General features: G+C 39.5%; 1 long non-coding RNA gene across 1 annotated transcript; it reads left to right on the top strand.

The window, feature by feature from the left end:
- The first annotated feature begins 9,152 nt into the window (after positions 1-9,152).
- LOC122032727 lies at positions 9,153-11,596 on the top strand. The gene is made up of 3 exons (XR_006126205.1): positions 9,153-10,160; positions 10,262-10,345; positions 10,907-11,596. It is a non-coding gene; the product is annotated as an uncharacterized LOC122032727 (long non-coding RNA).
- The last annotated feature ends 5,671 nt before the right edge of the window (positions 11,597-17,267 follow it).

A 17,267-nucleotide genomic window follows, 5' to 3' on the forward strand; every position in this document is an offset into this window, starting at 1 on the left:
TTACTTGGCCGTGTGGATCTACATGGCCGTGTAAGGTTTCTAGAGACTAAGAAGGCCCTGGTCGTGTGCACCACACGGCCGTGCAGGGTTCCCAGAGCTTAAAAGTGTTCTGGCCGTGTGCACCACACGACCATGCCAGGTTTCCAGAAGTTGGGGCAGTCCAGGCCGTGTGGATCTACACGGCCGTTCTTGGAGATCTTGAAGAGAGTTATCCACGGTCGTGTACCACACACGGCCATGTATAGATGGTAGAAAGGGGAAAGACTCTGGCCGTGTGAACCTCACACAGCCATGCCTCGGGGTCGTGTGGCGCCCAAAAGCTTCCCTCTATTTAAGGCCTCCTTGGAGATTTGAAAGGGGATCTTCTCCCCTTTGGGAGAAAGCAAGATTTGGTGGATTCCTCCCATTCTTGGGAGGATTTTTGGGCGATCTAAAGGGAGATCTTGGCGAATTCGACTCCGGAAGCGAGGATTGGATTCGAAGATGGAGCTATATTGTAGATAAGTTTTCTTTCTTTCCTCTTCTTGGAATGGGATTGAAGAATGCTTGTAATCTTCTTATCTTTGGTCTTCTTCCTTCATTTTATGGAGTAGATCTTGTTGTTCTAGGATGGAGGGAGTATTTGTGAGATAAATTGATGTAAACTCTTATGGATTTGCCATTTCTTGTTTTCTATGACGTTGCCTAGTTTCTATCGATTGGATCTTGAATGATTAATTGTGATTAGGGCTTAATTCTTATTCTTGATTGATCGTTTGGATATCTTATAGACTTTGTAGGGATAAACCCTCACTCGATTTTCCGAGGGATCCACGTGACAGGTGCAAGCCCGTGTAAGGACGTTTGGGGGATAATCTTGAAGGGGAAATGAGAATATTCAAGAGGGTAGGATAGATTTTATGATTCAATCCTTGTATCTTTATGGCTTAAAAAGCTATGAACTTCTATGTTGATATCCGAGGGAAGCATAGTAATAGGTGCAATCCTGTGTAAGGACAACGTAGGTTCATATCTAATTGATTACATTTAGGTACAATTTCAGTCCTAAGTCGGTTATCTATTGCAAGAGAGAATCGGTAACCTTCTACAATTTTTAGACAATTGAGAAATAATAATTGGTAAATCATATACATTCAAGATATCTTACAAAGAAACCAAAACTCCTAGAACCTCCCTTTATCATAACTCAAACCCCCAAATTCTTGTTTGTTAGTCTTTCATTTTAGATTTGTTTTTCATCCTTAGCATTTGAAACCAATTGATTAGTTGTTTAGCTAATTCACTTTGAGATATTTCTAGTGCTTATTCCAGTACCTGTAGATACAATAATCTTTTATATTACTTGCGACATTTTTGTACACTTGCGGAATGTAATAGCAACATAAACCCTAGTTTTCCTGGTTTGGCCGAAACCTACATGTCATGGTTCTAGGTTTTTCAAGCAACATTTAAACATGGTTCAATTATCTAATGTTTCATGATACATAGCACCACATGTGTGACCTTTAGCAAACACAAACCCTAGTTCCTTGGTTTGGCCGAAACCTATATGTCATCGCTCTAGGTCTTTAAGCAACATAAGCATGAAGAACTTCAACTACATCATATGGAAGATCATACATCATAGGAAATCATGAACAAGTATAGTTAGGTTTCAAAACTTTTCTCTAAACCTTTTTATCTATTCTTGGCCGAAACCTACATGTCATAGTTCTAACATTTCAAGTAACATATGGCATGAAAACATAAACTAACATCATCTAGGAGATCATACATCATAAGAAGTCATAAACAAGCATAGCTAGGAAACCTTTAGCAACATAAATCCTAGTTTTCTTGGTTTGGCTGAAACCTTCTGTTGGTGCAGCGGAGGCCGGCAAGAGGGGGGTGAATTGCTGAAAACACAAAATAAAAATACCCTCCTCGGATTTCAACTCAATTAATGCAATAGTAAATAAAGTAAAGGCAGAAATAAAATTAAACCAAGCAAGGAAATAGAAATTAAGTAGAAAACAGGATTTAACCTGGTTACAACCAAGGAGGTTGTTAATCCAGGGCAATAAGAAAAAGCTCAGTAGAAAAATCTCCTTTTGCTGAAGGCGGAGAAGCCTTTTACACTTTGGAAGCTTAGAACTATTGCTAGGAATGGCTACACAATGATTGCTTGAGTTGTTGTTGAATTCCTAGCTCCAGGGGCCTTTTTATAGCTCCTGGAAAGTCTATCTCGAGGGTCCAAGGCGCCTCCAACAAGGTTTAAGGCGCCTCCAACTCGATCTGCGGATAAAACTTTATCCGCAGCGCAAACGGTCAAACTGGACTGCTCAAGGCGCCTTAAACAATCATTCAAGGCGCCTTCAATGTGTTCAAGGCGCCTTCAAGGTTACTGTTACAGTAATTTCTACTACAGTAATTTCAGCCTCTTTTGTCTTCTTTTCTTCTCCTCTTTAGCTTCCGAAGCTCCGTTCTTTTGGGTGATTGCGACCAACCGGAATAGGGCTCACCCGAACCCAATTCCCGGCCTTCTCCTCGAGCAGCCTTCCGTCCCGGCTTAACGTCCCTCGAACGCCGCGCACGCTCTTCACGCCCACCGGAGTACTCTTCCGCAGCTCTCTCGTCCTTCGGACGCACCGAGCCCGTCGGCTCCCTTCCCGTGCCGTCCTTCTCGCTAGCTGCGTCTTCCGCTCGACTTCCTGTGTTCCTAAGCTCCTGCACACTCAGACACAGGGATCAAACACAGCAGGACCTAACCAACTTGGTTGATCACATCAAAACTACCACGGGGTCCAACAATCTCCCCCTTTTTGATGTGCATCAACCCAAGTTCAAGTTAGGGTTAAAATAGACATAAAAAGTAATTTTAAAGAAAAAATTACTAAACTAACAAGTTAAGCATAATTTTTTGCAATTAGTAAAATTGCAACACTTTTTATAATAACAGAAATTTTAAAATTTTCTAACTCCCCCTAAACTTGTATTTTTCTCTCCCCCTTTGATCACAGCAAAAAATGGGGTTAAAAAAATAACCTAAGTTAAGTGAAATGTATAGAATTTAAAAAAATTCTAATTCAAAAACGAATTTTTCCAAACAAAAAAAAAAAAATTCTAAGTCAAATTTTTGAATTTTCAAAAAAAAATTTCTAAGTCAATATGAATTTTTTCAAAAAAAATTTCTAAGTCAAATTTAAATTTTTGAATTTTTCACAATCTGACTTTTTAGAATTTTAAAAAGATTTAAGAACTTTTAAAGCATTATTTAATTCTAGTTTAATGCTTTTTCAGAAAGTTAATTAAACAATTTTTTTTTCAATATTTTAGCTTCCAGGTCGTGGCGAGGCACTAGGCCTTCTTGGTTATTGGAGCAACAACCACTTCCTTAGACAAAGCTTCCATAAAGAATTTCAATGTTTAATTTTCTCACTTTTTTAATTTTTGAAAAATTAATTAAGCACAGATTTTGGAACCCAATAGAGGTTTCTTCCTACAGGATTATTCAACAATCTAGGGGGTACATAGTTTCTTGGTATTTTTCTAAGTTGACCTTGATGCTTCCTTATATACCAATTTAATTTACCATAAGTTCTAATTTTTGACTTTGGAAATTTCTTTAAGCATGCATCATTTTTCAATTTTTCAATTTCTAATTTTAAATTTTCATTTTCTGATTTTAGATGATCATACATTTCTAACGGGCATGCTCTTGCTAAGTTCAACTTTAGTTCAGCATTCTCTTTTTCTAATTGATCTAATTCTTTAGAAAGAGACTTGATAAATTTGAAAGATTGAGTTGGGGTTAGATTGCGTACCTTACTTACCTGGTCTGGTGACGCTCCCCCTTCACTGCTGCTTTCTTCTTCTGATGTTCCTCCCCCTTCATCGATGCTCATCTCTGAGCTGGACGTTTCTTCTTTCTGATGGTTGGCCATCAGTGCTAGTCCCGAGAATTCTTTGACTTCCGATTCAGAGGATGACGAATCTGACCAGGTGGCCTTCAGATTCTTGTGCTTGGAGGGTTCTGGTTTCTTGTATTTTGGCTTTGCCCTTTCTTTCTCCTTTCTCTTTAGCTTTGGACAGTCATCTTTGATGTGTCCCTCTTCGTTGCAATTGTAGCAGCGAACCGTCCTCTTCTTTCGATGATGCCTCTGCGATTTAAATTTATTAGTACTAAAAAAGTTATTGAAGCGTCTTACCAGTAGTGCCGCTTCGGATTCGTCGACTGAGGCTTCGGAGTCAGAACTGTTTATCTTTGCCTTTAGGGCAATGTTCTGACTTGTCTTCTCTGCTCCGTTGGGTTCTGAAACTCGAGATTCGTGAAGTTCAAAAGTTGAAAATAATTGTTCTAACGTACTTACCTCGAGGTCCTTAGAGATGTAGTACGCATCTACTAAGGAGGCCCACTCTGGAGTTCTCGGGAAGGCATTGAGCGCGTATCGAATGGAGTCCCGGTTGGTTACCTCTTCTCCAAGGTTCGTTAGTTGCGTTATTAGCTCCTTGATTCTCGCTTGGAGTTGCGCTACCTTCTCGCCTTGGTTCATCCGGAGGTTCGTTAACTGGTTCCGGAGGATGTCGCGCTTCACTAGCTTCGCTTCGGAAGTACCTTCGTGTAGCTCTAGGAATTTTTCCCAGAGATCTTTCGCTGAGTCGTAGCTTCCGATCCGATTTACTTCTTGTGGTGGCAGCACGCTAAGCAGGTGGAACTCCGCCTTTCCGTTGGCGACGAAATCGGCTTGCTCCTTCTTACTCCATGTGTTTTCTTCTTTGTCTTTTGGCGCTGCAAAACCATATTTCATTGTAATAAGAATATCAAAATCCGTTTTAAAAAATACTTCCATTTTGCGCTTCCATGTGGCGAAGTCTCCGTCGAACTTCGGGGGATGGATGTTCGCTCCGGCCATCGTCTTGATCGTAGTGCTTCAGTTGGCGGTTAGTCCTTCTGAGGCGATCATGCTCTGATACCACTTGTTGGTGCAGCGGAGGCCGGCAAGAGGGGGGTGAATTGCTGAAAACACAAAATAAAAATACCCTCCTCGGATTTCAACTCAATTAATGCAATAGTAAATAAAGTAAAGGCAGAAATAAAATTAAACCAAGCAAGGAAATAGAAATTAAGTAGAAAACAGGATTTAACCTGGTTACAACCAAGGAGGTTGTTAATCCAGGGCAGTAAGAAAAAGCTCAGTAGAAAAATCTCCTTTTGCTGAAGGCGGAGAAGCCTTTTACACTTTGGAAGCTTAGAACTATTGCTAGGAATGACTACACAATGATTGCTTGAGTTGTTGTTGAATTCCTAGCTCCAGGGGCCTTTTTATAGCTCCTGGAAAGTCTATCTCGAGGGTCCAAGGCGCCTCCAACAAGGTTTAAGGCGCCTCCAACTCGATCTCGGATAAAACTTTATCCGCAGCGCAAACGGTCAAACTGGACTGCTCAAGGCGCCTTAAACAATCATTCAAGGCGCCTTCAATGTGTTCAAGGCGCCTTCAATGTGTTTAGGCGCCTTCAAGGTTACTGCTACAGTAATTTCTGCTACAGTAATTTTAGCCTCTTTTGTCTTCTTTTCTTCTCCTCTTTAGCTTCCGAAGCTCCGTTCTTTTGGGTGATTGTGACCAACCGGAATAGGGCTCACCCGAACCCAATTCCCGGCCTTCTCCTCGAGCAGCCTTCCGTCCCGGCTTAACGTCCCTCGAACGCCGCGCACGCTCTTCACGCCCACCGGAGTACTCTTCCGCAGCTCTCTCGTCCTTCGGACGCACCGAGCCCGTCGGCTCCCTTCCCGTGCCGTCCTTCTCGCTAGCTGCGTCTTCCGCTCGACTTCCTGTGTTCCTAAGCTCCTGCACACTCAGACACAGGGATCAAACACAGCATGACCTAACCAACTTGGTTGATCACATCAAAACTACCACGGGGTCCAACACCTTCATGTCATGGTTCTAGGTTTGTCAAGCAACGTTTAAACATGGCTCAATTATCTAATGTTTCATGATACATAGCACCACATGTGTGACCTTTAGCAAACACAAACCCTAGTTCCTTGGTTTGGACGAAACCTACATGTCATCGCTCTAGGTCTTTAAGCAACATAAGCATGAAGAACTTAAACTACATCATATGGAAGATCATACATCATAGGAAATCATGAACAAGCATAGTTAGGTTTCAAAACTTTTCTCTAAACCTTTTTATCTATTCTTGGCCAAAACCTACATGTTATAGTTCTAACTTTTCAAGTAACATATGACATGAAAACTTAAACTAACATCATCTAGGAGATCATACATAATAAGAAGTCATAAACAAGCATAGCTAGGTTTTAAAACTTTTCTCTAAACCTTTTTATCTATTCTTGGCCGAAACCTACATGTCATGGTTCTAGCTTTTCAAGTAACATATGGCATGAAAACTTAAACTAACATCATATATGAGATCATACATCATAAGAAATCATGAACAAGCATAGTTAGGTTTAAAAACTTTTCTCTAAACCTTTTATCTATCCTTGGCCGAAACCTAAAGGAGGTGTTTCTACTTTTTCAAGTAACATATAGCATGAAAACTTAAACTAACATCATTTAGGAGATCATACTTCATAAGAAATCATGATCAAGCATAGTTGGGTTTCAAAACTTTTCTCTAAGCCTTTTATCTATCCTTAGCCGAAACCTAAAGGAGATGTTTCTACACTTCGTAAGCAACAAGTAGCATGAAACTTTTAACAACCATAGATAATCTCTCATCCTTATCTTGGCCAAAATCTAAAGGCAAGACCCTAGGTTTTTCAAGCAACATTTAAACATAAAAGCATACGTAAGCTACTTGTACTGCAGGTGAGGGGAATACTTACTTCCTTTCGCTTGGTTTACTAAGGAAGAGTACCCTTGCTTGAGAAGTTTTCCAAGGAAGAAGGCTCTTAGCTTGATTTCGGCAATGAGGGAAGAAAGGCTTGAATTTTCGGTGGAGGAAGGAAGAAGAAAAAATGAAATTTTCCTTTCCTTTCTCTTATTTATGCTAAATGAAGGAAGAAGACAAAATCATCTTTTCATTGGGAAGGAAGAAGGAAACTAAAACTTTTCCTTCTAAGTGAAAGGGGCCTTCACTATCACCACCCTTAACTAAAATCTCCCTTCTCTTCCTAACAGCACACCCCTGCTGGGGCTACTAGTTATCACCTACAACCACTTTCCAAGAGGTTCAAGGTTCAAACCTTGGTCATGCCTCTTTTTGATTCTTTTTGCTCTTTATTTTTGAAAAGTCTTCATAAAGCCTATTTTAATCATACAATAATTTATATAAAATTGCTAGGGATCCTGTGGGTGTTACATAACCGGGGTATTACTTGACCGATCAAGGCTAAGTCCGACCCTGCAGAATTGTTAATTTCCTACAAAATAGAGTTAGACAAATAGCAAATAATATCAAACAAATAAGTTGATAGCCTTCGGACTGTCCGGTTTTGACTTCGTATTTCCTTCGGAAACCCTAGGTTGAACCGACACTTATTGTTCCCTTACTAGGGAACACGTCCTCACCTACTCCTCTCAGAAGAGATTACATGTTGCCAAATCGGTCCTCCAGACTGACTGGACTTTTTGCCTATGGTTACCCCCCTAGGACCTAGGGTTACCACCCCCTAGGGTTTTTCTTTGCCTAGGGTTACCGTCCCCTAAGATCTAGGGTTGCCACCCCCTAGGGTTTTCCTTCACCTTGGGTTACCACCCCTGGGACCTAAGGTTGTCGCCTTTTAGGATTTTCCATCACCTAGAGTTACCACCCCCTAGGACATAGGGTTACCACCCCCTAGGGTTTCCCACCTACCTAACCACAGCTAGGACTCTTGCCTAATACAACTTAGGACTTTCCTGCAAACTTAACAAACTTTGTTTGATAACAAGACAACTTAACTTTGAACCTTTGGCATAATCAAAACGCATGTTCGATCATCGGATGCTTCTCGCACCAACAATCTCTCCCTTTTTTATTATGGAAACATAATTCAAAGTTAAGTAAAACATAACAAAATAATAAAGGAATTTAAGCAAATTTAAGCATGCACATACAATAATTTGTAAAAAATTTCCTTATGCTCCTCTTTTAAATTCTTAAATAACTTTGACTTTTCCCTCCCCTTTGACATAACTCAAAAATTAATACTAAGTAGAGAGAAGGTTGTTAAAAACATATTTATCCTATTTACTTTAAGCTCCCCTTGAAGGGTAACACAAAAAAAAAACTTCACTAATTTTTTGAAAATGAGTCAACCTTTTAAAAAAAACTTAAGTAATTTAGAAATGCTTTGAAAATAATTGTTTTGTCCAATACTTAGCTTTCAAAAGAAGTTAACAAGAACTTAGATTTAATACTTAGCTTTATAAAAGTTTTAAAAAATACTTAGTTAAAAGTACTCAGATTAAAGCTTTAAAAAATTTGATAAAAACATATATTTAGTATTAAAAATTTTGACTTACCAAATTGTGAAATTTAGCTTAATAAATAAACTAGCTTTAAAAGGATTTTGATAAAACATTTAACCTTAAACAAAATTTCTTGTAAAATTTTTTTTATAAAAGCTTAGTTTCAAAAAAAAAAAATTGATAAAATCTTAGTTAAGTACTTAGCCTAAAAAAAATGATAGACACTTAGCTTTTAAAAAAACTTAGCAAAGTAAAAGTTTTCTTTGAAAAATACTTTATCAAAATACTTAGTTTTCGAAAAGATTTTTTAAGAAAAAACTTAGTTAAGTACATTGAAACTTAGTAAAAAATATTTTTTCAAAAACTTATTTTTCTAGATACAAAAATATTTGAACTTGATGAATTATTTAATGTTTATTTTTTTAAAAAAAAATTGATTCCCTTTATAAAAAACATTAACTTTAAAAATAATTTAATTTTGAAAATTTTGAAAAAGAATTAATGTTTTAACTTTCTTTCATATTGTAAAATAAGGTACCCAAATAATAATTAAATAATAAGGTTTAATAGATGAATAATCTTAATGGAAATTTTAGAAATTTTTAAAAATTTTCTAAGAATTTATCGGAGCTCGTATGATGTATTTTAAGGGGATGCATTTACTTGTTTCGAATATCCAAAGATGAGAGTTGATTGAGGAATTCAACCTTAGGTTTAATTAAAGATACCTAAGTTTAATTTCCTGGAAATTGTTTTATTTCTTTTTATTTCCCTCACCTCCGAGCCCTAGCCTCTCCATGCCGAACTCCTCTTCCCCTCTCGTGCTGTCGCCACCTATTCTCAATCCCTTCGTCTCCCCCAACCCGATGTCGAACCCCTCCTCCCTCTCGCTCCGATCCCTCTCACTTCTTAGCTTCTTCATCGCCGGCGATCATCGACCGTTGGATGTCGGCTGCTGCGTGACCTTCCTCGCAGAGGGTTCATTCCGGTTGCATTTCTTCTCTCCGATCAATCCACAAGTGATCAATCAAATGCCGCCATTTCTTCTTGATCAGAGTGTCGTCATCATTCGCCCCTTGTGTGAACAGATCTTCAATCGAAAGGGGGAGAACTTAAACCCTCTCCTGATCTTCTCCTCACCGTCGCCTATGCCCTAATTTCCTCTCATCCACCACACCTCCCGATCGTACTCCTTCCCGGCACTCGACTCAGCGACACCGCAATCATCCATCACCGCCATCGCAGCATGTCCCGCAACCACCACTTCAGCGTTGGTCGCTAAGGCTCGAGAGGAGCTCATCCTCGCATTGTCGCCGACCACCATGGCTTGACGCCGGACACTAGCCACTGCACACTGCCTCTTCTTCGGGTCCGATTCATCCCTGCTAATTTCCCCTCTTCCCTTCTCACAATCGAGCAACGGTCGGCCACCGAACCTGAGCCCTTCTGCCCCTTTCTCACGATTGTGTCACCATCGGCACCTGATCCGAAGCTCGTCCTCCACCCGCAGCTCTCCCTCACGGTGACATTGGTTGTGTGCCACCTGATCTTGACGATGCCAGCCATCCCTTGCTAAGCAGCCACTAGGATCCAACACGTGATCAATCTTTTCCCTTGGGTGCTGATGCCATCTCTGATGGTGTTGTGCTAGCAAAACCACTAGCCTTGCCTTCTCATCGAGTGATCTGTGGAGAATCAACCTAGGCCACAGCGAGCTAGGACCTGATTGTATGCCATCATCTGAGGGTGATCATCAAGGTATTCCCCAACCAGATATTTAGGGATTCATGGATTTAGTGTAGTGAGTTTCCTTTGGTTGTTCTTTTCTGATATAGACTTTATCTTGTCCTCTTCATCAGATCTGAAGTGGAGAGTTCTATCTTCCTCGTGGTTACATTCAGATGCCTTCATCAAGCTACTGCAGATCTACAGATTGGAATAGGGTAAGGTTTATTCAGCTTCAGATTGATATAGATCTGAATTCATTTCTATATTTGTTTGATTAGCTAGTTGATGAAAAGGAGATGTGTTTGGAATTGGAATGTTGGTGGATTAAACTGTGCTTAGTTGTAAATCACGGATTGATTTGAATATTGTAATTGGTTTGTTCATGTGTAGTTGATGGAGTTTTGATTTCAGATTTCTTGTGGGGTTGGGTTATTTGGTAGTTATATTGAAGATGAATTGTTAATTGGAAATGTTGATTTTCATATAGTGGAATGAAAGCAGGATTGACAGATCGGTTAATGGAATGTAGGAATTGATTTAAGTTGGATTAATGGATTGTAGATTATGTTTGGATTTAGAAGGATTTATGATGAGATTTGATTAATGATTGGTTAGTGAGAATTAAGGAGTTGAAGGATGGTCTAAACATCTAACTGAATTTAGATCATTAAGTGGAATTTAAACATGGTTACCTAATCGAATTAGGATTAGGTTTTTCGTTTAACTAATTGTTCTATATGAGATTAGCTAAAACTGTATATTATATGATTTGGCAGGACTTTGATTTGAGACGAGCATCTTGACGTGGGATTGTTTAACATGTTCGATAGATAAAGGCGGGTACCTTTGACTTATCTCTTTGATATTGTCATTTTGATATGCGTAGTAGGTTATATCTAGTAGTAATGATTACGTTTATATATGCCTTAGTATGCCACTACTTGATACCCGTAGTATGCCCTTATTATTTTCTATTATGCATTTATGTTTATGCCTCTTGATTCTTGCCATGTGTACTTATGATCATAGAAGTAGTGACATACAATGCATTACCGGGTATAGGTCTAGCTACCTAGATTTATTATCTGATATGATACCTAGCTCATTTTTATGGACTCGATTTTCCTTTTTTGTACATATTATATGGAGGTTGATATTTTCAAGAGTTACATGCTTAGTGTCATGTACCATTGCCTGATGCATGTTGAGCGATTGTCAGATCCTTTATAGTTGAGCATATCACCAGCTATATGATATGCACACACAATCACTCATGGGTTAGTGGTACATCAGGTAGGGTGTGTGTAGTTTGCTCTGTCAGGCTCTGCTCGGTCGCTCAGGGGTAGTGGTGACGCAGCGTGGTAGCGAGCAGAGATCCCTCCTCTTGACTATGATACAGGGAGATGAGAGCTTCGGCTCCCCCATTTAGTTGGGGTAGGAGGATAGGTGTACTCCAACAGCATCCTTTCCACTCGGTCACTCAGGAGTAGTGATGACAGAGTGCATAGTTGTCATAGCTCTACCCACTCGGTCTCACCATCGCATGTAAGATGGCTGACTGACGTCAGGGGTGACCATGTCATTGGCATCATATGCATGGATTGCATTTTATTGCTTATGATTATTGCATTTTGGATGTTGCATTTTGGTATTTGCATATGATTGACATGCATACAGGAGATATTATGTATTTTGTCTGACGATCCTGCGCCTGTTGGTATGGTTCACACCTTTATATTCGAATAGGAGGTCCTGGTGAGTACAGTATTCTTCTGTTGTTCAATTTTATATTATCTGTTATTGTTCAGAATACTATACTGCATAATTGTTACTAGTAGTTATATCTTATTATGCATGTCTGATCAATACCCGCTGAGTTCTTGAACTCACTCCGTTGATTTATTCCAATTTCAGGTTGATGTCACTTAGAGTATCCTGTCTGTCAGTCCTACGTTACATCCGAGGATGATTTTGCTTCTTACTTTACTCGCTTTACGAATTTGTGGACTTGGTGTAGTATAAGCTAGTTTTTGTTTTGGAGTTTGCTATGTGGAGTGGTATTTGTTTTGTTGTGGTTGTGTAAGCCTAGTCGACTAGCAATTTTTGCTATTTTTGGTTTGTATGGGCTTTCTTTCCTTTTGTTTTTCCACTGTGTGTGTTTTAGTACAGCTGAGTGAGTTGTTTAATATATATAACTATGTGGTCGTGATATTTTGTTCCAGCCGAGTAGGCTGAGTATATAACTGCGTGGTTGTGTATATTCTAGCCATGTGAGCTGATGTATTCTTGTGGATGTATGTATAATTTAGATTGTCACTGGTATAGAGGAAATGTTGCTTGATTTTTATCTGGCAGAGACTCCTCTGAGGAGTGATAATTCATATCCATGACTTGTAATTAAGTTCTTAATTCCTTCATTTTAGTTTCATGTTTTAGTTTTGTCCTTGCGTTTTTGTTTGGACTAGGCAGTAGTAGGGCATCTCTAAGTTATAAGAGGTATGTTTATTTACTGTTATCATGCACTTTTTTTTAGTACATATATAGTTGTCTATGATAGTTATGACATGTGTAGTACTCGTTTAGTACCTGTCTAGTTGTCTGTAGCAGATATTTCATGTAATGGGTCAACCACTAATCACGGTCGACCCTACTGGAGATCAAGGATAACGGACTCAGGGGATTCGTCATATCATACTACTAGTAATACTCATGTTAACTCAATTAGTAGAGTACTGATTTACTCTTGTTGGTTCGATCAGTTTAGGATTGATTTACCTTGGTTAGTTTCATTGGTGGATGATTGATTTACTCTTATTAGATAAGTTACTAGATGACCGATTTATTTTGGTAGTTTGATCATTAGAGTACTGACTTACTCTATTTTTATAGATATTTTAATTTTTGGATTACTCGTGCTTGGTTATATATTTTAAGTCACATTTGGGTACATAACTTATACTAATGTAGAGAAGACTGAATTAGCCGTATACCATTGTCGGCTTGGTCAGTCTGTAGAAGATTGACGTATCCTATTCCATGGGGACTTTGACTCTGGATCATCTGTACCTGATTGGATGACTTAGAAGGTACATTCGGATAGGATACCCCCAGTGTTGTAGAAAAGTGTAAACCTACCTACTTAACATTTATGAGATACAACCATTACTTGGTTGTATAACTTAGTTAGTCATTCGAATATATAATTTGTACTGGCGTAAGAAAATGTGATGTTAGCTGCTTATCTTTACGTGACAAGGTATCACGTGAAGGAAGAAGCAGATGATGATTTTGAGATCAAGGCATCATTTGGTGATTACATTGAGGTGTTTTTAAGAGTGAGTACTTCACTACCTCTTCGGTAGCATGATAGATATAAGGTGATGATCAGTCGACTCGCCTAACGTTGTTCCATGGGAGATCCTAACTCATGGACTGATCGGATATGGTTAGACATCCTTGATATACCTAGTGATTTACAACCCATAATGATGCGGAGAAGGTGGAGTTAGTGGATTAATATGTATGAATTCTACTATTACTAAGTGGAAATATAGATGATGATCTTCGAGGAGCAGTGGGTCGATTGACAGTTATTTCGAACATGTATCTAGTGATAGTGCTCCTCTACCCTTGTGTTCATGGCTCGTCACTAGAGGTTACTGAACCTCAGGTGAAGTAATCGTAGTATGATGGGTTACAAGACAATGATTGGTCGACTCAACTAGCGATGTCTCCATTAAGTAGTTCAAGACCTTGGCTATATGATCTCTACCAAAGTCTTGAAGTCTATATGTCAACTAAGAGTGTTCAATCTTTTGTTGACATTTGTCAGAAGATATTTACGGATATAATTATAAGATTTGTGGTGATATTCTCTGACGGGTAGACTTTCAGTAGGAAGTTGAGTGACCCTTTGGACTTTGCATGGTCATTCCTTTATGGTGGATATCTGGGTATCTAAAGGATGAGATTTGACATACTCTTTAGATATTTTTTGAATAAGATTAGTAGAGTTTTTATACTCATATCTTTTGGATATTATGATACCCAATACGATGAAAATTGGTTACTAGGAGTTATCATGTTGTTAAGGATGATTTGAGCTTGAAGGATATTGTGAGATCAGATATTGTGATATGTTGATTTCTAATGATTTATGGGAATAAATGTTGACTTATGTGGTTGTCTAATGATCTATTAGTGGATATTTATTTTGATGATCTATTAGTGGATATTTGTTATGATGATCTATTATTTGGGTTGGTCGTTGATGGTGACATAGTGAGTGTCAGGTGTGATATTTATGGATTTGGTGATGTGTAGTTGGTGATCGGGTTACAGATTCGTTGCTAGTAATCTTATGGTTGAGTATGCCTTATATTCGGGCATTATGAGAATTGGTAATGGCATTTGGGTTTACCAATGCTCCAGCGGTATTTTTGGAATTGATGAACCGCGTCTTCCTGGAGTATCTAGATCACTTCGTTATCGTCTTCATTGATGACATTTTGATCTACTCGCGCTCCGAGGAGGAAATTGCACAGCATCTTCGCATAGGTTTGGAGCCTCTGCGATGACATTCTCTATATGCGAAGTTTAGCAAGTGTACTTTTTGGCTACCCTCAGTCGGTTTTCTGGGGTACGTGGTTTCTAGTCAAGGTATTTTGGTAGATCCTCAGAAGATCGAGACTGTCACCAGTTGGGAACAACCAAAATCAGTTCAAGAGATCCGCAATTTATTGGGATTGGCCGGATATTATCGACGGTTCATTGAGGGTTTCTCTTGCATTGTTATACTGCTGACACGCCTGACCAGGACAGGTGTGAAGTTTATATGGTCAGAAGCTTGCGAGACCAGCTTCTAGGAGCTGAAGCAGATATTAGTATCGGCACCAGTTCTGGTTTTACCCTGTGGAGAGGACGAATTCGTGCTCTACATCGACGCTTCTCTATAGGATTTGGGCACTATTTTGATGCAGCACGACAGAGTAGTCTCCTATGCTTCTCGTCAGTTGAAGGAGCATGAGAAGAACTACCCAATACATGATCTGGAGCTGGCTGCCATTATATTTTCTTTGAAGATTTGGCTGTATCATCTGTATAGTATTATATTTGAGATTCTTACTGATCATAAGAGTCACAAATACCTTTTCACCCATAAGGAACTCAATCTCCTACAGAGGAGATGGATAGAGTTCTTGAAGGATTTTAAGTATACCATTAGCTACCACCAAGGGAAAATTAATGTGGTTGCCAATGCACTTAGCCGGAAGTCTAGAGGCACTTTAGCATGCCATCGAGTTTTGGTCACGGACTGTTGGACCCCGTGAGTGTTTTGATATGATCAACCAAGTTAGGTTAGGTCCTGCTAGTTATCTCATCCCTATGTCTAAGTGTGCAGGAACTTAGGAGCGCAGGAAGTCGAGCAGAAGACGCAACTAGCGAGAAGGACGATACGGGAAGGGAGCCGACAGGCTCGGTGCGTCCGAAGGACGAGAGAGCTGCGGAAGAGTACACCAGTGGGCGTGAAGAACGTGCACAACGTTCAAGGGATGAGAAGCCGGGGCGGAAGTCTGCTCGAGGAAAAGGCCGGAAAGTGGGTTCGGGTGAGCCCTATTCCGGTTAGTCGCAATCACCCAAGCTATCGGAGCATCGGAAGCCAAAAGGAAGTCAAAAGGAGCTGGAAAGCTAGCTGGAGGCGCCTTCAATGAAGTGCTGAAGGCGCCTCCGCAGCCTGCACTGTCTGAGGCTCCTCAGACAGCTTGGAGGTGCCTCAGACCCAGTCTGAAGCGCCTCTAAGGCTGTTTAAGGTGCCTCAAACCTAGCCAAAGTTGTCGTTTGGATTCAGATAAAGTTTTATCCGATCAAACTATTGGAGGTGCCTTGAACCCCTATTGGAGGTGCCTTGGACCTTCAAGATAGACTTTTCAGGAGCTATATAAAGACCCCTGGAGCTAGGAAATGAGAATCAATCAACTATGTATTCATTTCTAGCAATAGTTCTGAGCTTCTAGTGTGTAAAAGGTTTCTCCGCCTTCAGAGAAAGAGACCTTTCAGAGCTTTTTCTACTGTCTTGGATTAACAACCTTCTTGGTTGTAACCAAGTAAATTGCTGAGTCTTTTTCTTTATTTCTGTTAGTTTACTTTATTACTATTGCATTGTTTGGGTTGAAAGAATCGAGGAGGGTATACTTTTATTTTGCAGGCAATTCACCCCCCTCTTGTCGTCCCCGCTGAACCAACAAGTGGTATCAGAGCATGACAGCCTTAGAAGGACTAACCACTGACTAAAGCACAAAGATCAAGATGATGGCCGGAGTGAACATTCTGTTGGTTGGTCCTAGGAAGATCGTACTGGTTCCACTGTATAAAAATTTTGTACAAGTGTCGAACCTTTCCTAACAACCTATTGTGTTCTTTAGAAATTAAATTCAGAATTGCAAACGGAACTTAACATTATTGATTCCAAATTTAACTTATCTATTCTTAGTGGTTTAGACTTGGATCGCAAACGATATTTAACATTATAGATCCAAATCCACCTATGTTACAAATTTAATTAAATATTTATTTCAGAAATTGGCTTCTAGGTCAAATATGGCGAGGCACTTGGCCTTCTTGGGTATGGGAACATCCACCACTGCCTCGACAAAGCCTCTTAACGAAATTCAATATTTAATTTCCTTATATAACCTTAAGTTTAACCAAAAAGAACAATCGAATCACAAGATCGACAAATAAAATAAAAGAAACACAACTTTGAATTACAAATCCAAAAATCTAGAATCTCTAGCCTCTTGTGTTTGGTATTTCAAATTTATACAAAGAAAACTAATATGATGCGAAATACAATTACTAGTTATACCTTTCTTTGTATGCAAACAACCTCTTGATCTTCTATCGTATTCCTCTACTTATCTCGGACATTGTGTGGGCAACGATCTACCGAGATGAGAATCCACCAAGCCTCATTCCTTCTTCCAAGTTTCGGCCAAGCTAATTTTTCCAAGAGAAAACAAATCCCGACCATCTCCACCAAGCTCCAAGGGATGCTAGAAACAAAGCCTCCTTTTTCTCCTTCTTCTCCAAGCAAGATCCGGCCACCTTCCAAGCTCCAAGAGATGATGAGGTTCGACC

The sequence above is a fragment of the Zingiber officinale genome, chromosome 11A (genome assembly GCF_018446385.1).
Source record: "Zingiber officinale cultivar Zhangliang chromosome 11A, Zo_v1.1, whole genome shotgun sequence".
Classification (NCBI taxonomy): domain Eukaryota; kingdom Viridiplantae; phylum Streptophyta; class Magnoliopsida; order Zingiberales; family Zingiberaceae; genus Zingiber; species Zingiber officinale.